The sequence below is a fragment of the Microtus ochrogaster genome, chromosome 5 (assembly GCF_000317375.1).
Source record: "Microtus ochrogaster isolate Prairie Vole_2 chromosome 5, MicOch1.0, whole genome shotgun sequence".
NCBI lineage: Eukaryota > Metazoa > Chordata > Mammalia > Rodentia > Cricetidae > Microtus > Microtus ochrogaster.
This window is the reverse complement of record NC_022012.1, coordinates 38,819,086-38,824,576: the sequence shown is the minus strand read 5'-3', so window position 1 is coordinate 38,824,576 and position 5,491 is coordinate 38,819,086.

Here is a 5,491-nt window from a genome sequence, read left to right as displayed (position 1 = left end):
GGCTTTGGCAGGGCCATGAGCCCAGACATGGTCCTGGGTGCCAGTATGTCCTGGCAGTAACATGGCCCTCAGATACCAACATGTCCTCAGATGGCAGGTCAGACCCTGGGCATCCTTCAATGGTAACAGGAGCAATGGACAGAAACACAAACCCTTGCTGCAATAAAGCCATGGACCCAGGCATGGCCCTCAGTGGCAGTTGGGGCCCAGATGTCCCCATGGCACCAGGTAGCAGAGCAGGCCACTCAGATCGGCATAGCCCCTGTGGTGGCACCATCCTTAGACACCAACATGGCCACAGGTGGCAGCTCAGACCCAGGCATCACGTGGTCTTAGGTGGCAACATGGGCCACGATGTCAACAGAGATCCTGTCTAGGGTAGGACCACAGACCCAGACATGACCCTTATCAACAGCTGGGGCCCAGATACCACCATAGCCCCCGGCTAGCAGGCCACCCACATCAGCCTGTTCCTCACTGCCTTTGTTGCTTCAATTCTGCTTCTTTCCACAGCACATGAACTGGTTCACATCTCTTTCTCTCCCATTTCTACACCATATATTTGCTCACAATAATGGGCCTGTGGATTCTTCAACTAGCCTGGGCCAGGAGAACCCAGCTCGGCCTGTGGATGTCTTTAGAAAGCCTGGGCTGTCCACACTCAGCTTTTTATTGTCATTTTCCTTAGAGTTTCTATTGCTGTGATGAAACACCATGATCAAAAGCAACTCGGGAAAGGGAAGAGTTTATCTGGCTTACCCTTCCAGATCATAGTCCATCACTGGAGGAAGTCAGGACAGGAACTCAAGCATGGCAGAAGCCTGGAGGCAGGAGCTGATGCAGAGGCTGTGAAGGGGGCTGCTAGTACTGGCTTGTTTAACTTGCTTGCTCAGCCCACTTTCTTATAGCACCCAAGACCACCAGTTCAGGGACAGCACCACCCACAATGGGCTGGGCCCTCCTTCATCAATCACTAAGAAAATGTTCTACATCTGGATCCTATGGGGGAATTTTCTCAATTGAGGGTCCCTCCTTTTAGATAACTTTAGCTTTGTCAAGTTGACATAAGACACACATAAGCCAGCACATCATTATTTGTTTGGTTTGGTTTATAGAGATGGGGTCCCAATGTGTATGTATCCCAGGCTGGTCTTACATCAATCCTTCTGCCTCAGACTCCTCCGACTTTACAGGAGTAAGTCACCATGTCTGGTTTAGGATTAGATTTTTGTGTTAGAGTGCAAAGTCTTAGAGATAGGGAGATAGCTCCATCAGCGAAGTGATGAGTTCAATCCTAGCACCCATATTCAAAAACCAAGTGTGCCAGGAGGAGTGTGGCACACAGCTTTAATGTCAGGACTGGAGAAACTGAGGCAGGCAGATCTCTGTGCATTCCAGGCCAGTCTGATCTACAAAGGGTTTCAGGCCAGCTAGTGCAACATAGACCTGGTCTCAGAAAACAAACAAACAATAACAACAAAAAATACAACATACTGACATGCATTTATAATCCCAACACTGGGCAAGGCTGTGGTGATATTCACCTTTAATCCCATCAGTCAGGAGGCAGAATCAGGCAGATCTATGTGAGTTCAGGGCCAGCCTTGGTCTAGCTAGTTCTAGGAGAATCAAGGCTACACAAAGAAACTCTGTCTTGAAAAACAATAATAATAATAACAACAACAACAACAACAGTAATCCCAGCACTAGGATGACAGAATCAGACAGATCCCTGTGGCTTTCTGGCCAGCCAACCTAGCCTACTTGGTTAGGCCAAAACCAGAGAGAGGGGCTGGAGGATGGATGGTACAGACATTAAGAGCACTGTCTGTTCTTCCCAGCAACCACATGGTGGCTAATGAGATCTGGTGCCCTCTTCTGCCAGAACACTGTGTACATAATAAATAAATACATCTTTAAAAACAAAAAAGAGCAGTGAGAGATTCTGTCACAAATAAAAAGTGGACCACCCCTAGGAAATAAACCCCAAGGTTGACATCTGACTTCCATATGTAGCTACATACATGTGTACACACAGAGCGTGAAGTCTTTGGTTTGTGTAATGGCAGCCATTTCTCATTGTTTTGTTTTTCTGTTTTTTTGTCGCCTCACAAACGGTAAGCAGTGAGCATGATTTCTAATTATTTATTTATTTAATTTTTTTTTCGAGATAGGAGTTCTCTGTGTAACAGCCTTAGCTATCCTGGAACTAATTCTTGTAGACTAGACTGGCATTGAACTCACAGAGATCCACCTGCCTCTGCCTCCCGAGTGCTGGGATTCAAAGCATATGCCACTACCACCCAGTGTATTGTTTTTATTTGCATTGGTGTTTTGCCTGCATGTATGTCTGTGTGAGGGTGTCAGACCTTGGAGTTACAGAAAGTTGTTGCTAGCTGCTATGTGGGTGCTGAAAATTGAACCTAAATCCTCTGGAAGAGCGGTCAGTGCTCTTAACTGCTGAGTCGTCTATCCAGCCCCCAGAGTATGATTTTTTGTTTTGTTGTAGTTGCTTGGTTTTACGAAACAAGGTTTCTCTGTGTAGTCCTAGCTGTCCTGGAACTTGATTTGTAGACCAAGCTGGTCTCAAACTTACAAAGATCACCTGCCTCTGCCTCCTGAGTGCTGGGATTAAAGGTGTGCCCTATCATATCCTACTATAAGTATGCTTTATACAATTGTCCACTGCTGTATTTGTAAATTAAATTATTTTGAATAGATGCATAAAAACATAAAAATTTTCCCAGGTGGTGATATTGTATATGCCTTTAATCCCAGCACTCTGAAGGCAGAGGCAGGCAGTAGAGAAACCCATCTCAAAAAAATAGACAAAATAACAACAAAACTATAGGTACTTACGGAGTGCCATGTGATGGTTAAATACATGTATACATTGTGCTGAGATAGCAGTTTTAATTTTATTTTTATTCTATATGTATGGGCACTTTGCCTGCATGTATGTTTATACATCATATGCATGCTTGGTGCCTATTGACGCCAGAAAAGGGCAGTGAATCTTCTGGAGCTGCCATTACGGATGGTTGTGAGCTGCCATGTGGGTGCTTTGAATTGAACCCCAGTCCTTTGGGAAACAACACGTGCTCTTTACCATTGAGCCCACTCTCAATCCAGAATAGATTGTTTGTTTGTTTGTTTGTTTTTCAAGACAGGGTTTTTCTATGTAGCCCTGGCTGTCCCAGAGCTCACTGTGTAGACAAGGCTGGCCTTGAATTCACAGAGATCTGCCTGCCTCTGCCTCCCGAGTACTGGGATTAAAGGCCTGCGCCACCACTGGCTGGCTGGCAATAATTTCTAAAGTCTTAAAAATTAGCAAATAAATGCAATGCCAGCCGGTGATGTGGTTCATCAGGTAAAGGAGCTAGCCCCAAGCTTGGAACCCACACAAAGGAAAAAGAGAGTTAACGCTCAGAAATTGTCCTTCAGCCTCCACATGCACACAAGTTATGACACCCTTGCACACACATATACACACACAGACACGTAATGTAAAAATGTTTTTAAAATATCCATTATGATATTATTCAAAAACATGTCAAGGGGCTGGAAATTTAGCTCTGGGTAGCATGTGGGAATTATAGTGTTGGCCTCATATATCCAGGCCCTCCATGCTAATTCCCAGCACTTTAAACAACAAAAACATGCCAAATTACCTTTACTCAACTGGTTTTGAGAGTGATGGCTTTGGAAATCTTTCAGGCCAGTTATCATTGCCAGAAAGAAAATAACCAAATCCTTGCTCAAAGGTCTTCTTAAATGACAGATATCTAGTTGCTCAATACTGACACTGTCCCTTATGGAATACATCTCAGAACTCAAGAACTGGTAGCTTCTAATGCCTCTAAGAATGTGCCTCAATCAACACATTGTCCACCTAGCGAAGGGACAGCTTCCTGGAATTAAGAAGGCAAAACCAAGGTTATAATTAACTCAGACTTCCTCCTCCTCTTGTACCTTGGCCATGACCTTAATCCTCACCTAGATTTTCCATCCCATCTATGGATAAAATTTTGTTCTGAATTAGATCTACTGAACTGTGGTCCTGTTAGCCTTAGAGAACTGGCTGGATCGCTGCAGGTAATCTTAAACCACACATTTAGACTGAAGCATGACTTTTATAAACAGACAGACATCTCGTTTAGGGATAATACTGGCAGTTTTATTCCCCCGTCCCAGTTTTTTTTTTTTTTAACTTGTATTAAAAACAAAGCAAACATTACTTGGTAAGGATAGATCAAACAAACTTTTTCAAGGTAATTTAGAGCAAACAGAATGTTTCCATTTCCTGGAACCACAGCAATGACAATATAAAGGAAGACTGAGCAGGGATGATAAAAATGGGTGTGGCTCTGGAAATGAGCAGTTTCCTGCTGGATGATTTAAAGTCAAATTTGTATGATGATTAATGAGCCCACTCAAAGTCCTATCCTATGTGACCTTCACAACTTTATTTATTTGATTTTTTTGAGAAAGGGTTTCTTTGTGTAGCTCTGGCTGTCCTGGAACTAGCTTTTTAGACTAGACCAACCTTGACCTCACAGAGATTTGCCTGTTTCTGCTTTACAAGTGTTGGATTTAAAGGTATACACCACCACTGCTAGGCAACTTTTAAAAAAATATTTATTTAATTATATGTCCGTATGTCTGTGTGTGAACATGAGAGTGTGTGGCCAGAGAGGACAGAAGCATCAGATGCCCCTGGAGCTGCAGGTAGTTGTGAGTTACAGGCAGCTGTGAGCTGCCCTGCACGAGTGCTGGGAACTGAGCCCAGGTCCTCTGCAAGGGCAATATATACTCTTAACTGCAGAGTCTTCCCTCCAGTCTCAGGCTTCACAGTGCAGGAGGTGAAGTTGCCAGATTAAAGAATATAATGAGGAAATTTATTTATTTATTATTTTATGCATATGGACATTTTGCCTGCATATATCTTTGTGTACCACACATGTGCCTGGAGCCTACAAAGGCCAGAAGGCTTGGATTCCCTAGAACTGGAGTTACAGAGAGCTGTTAGCACTCTCAACCCTGAGCCTTTTCTTCAGCCCCTATTTATTTAGTTATTGAAACAGGGTTTCATTCTAGATTGGCCTAGAACTTACTATGCAGTCAAGGCTGACCTCAAACTCCCTACCTTGATCCCACATCTAAGTGCTAGGGTTACAGGTATGAGGCATCTTGCCTGGTCTGAAAGAAGAAAAAGAAATATCTCACCTGCTGCCAGCCAGAGAAACAGAGGCAGAGATCAGAAGTTGATTCTCTACTTCTCCTGTGTGTTCTGGGATGAGATTCTAGTTCATTTAGGGTTGTATGGCCAGTGACTTTACCACTGAGACGCCTTGCCAGCCTGTGTTCTGAAGTTTTATAAGAGAACTCAAGAACAATGGCAATGGGTTTTGATCCTATTGCACGTACTGGCTTTGTGGGAGCCTAGGCAGTTTGGATGCTCACCTTACTAGACCTGGATGGAGGTGGGTGG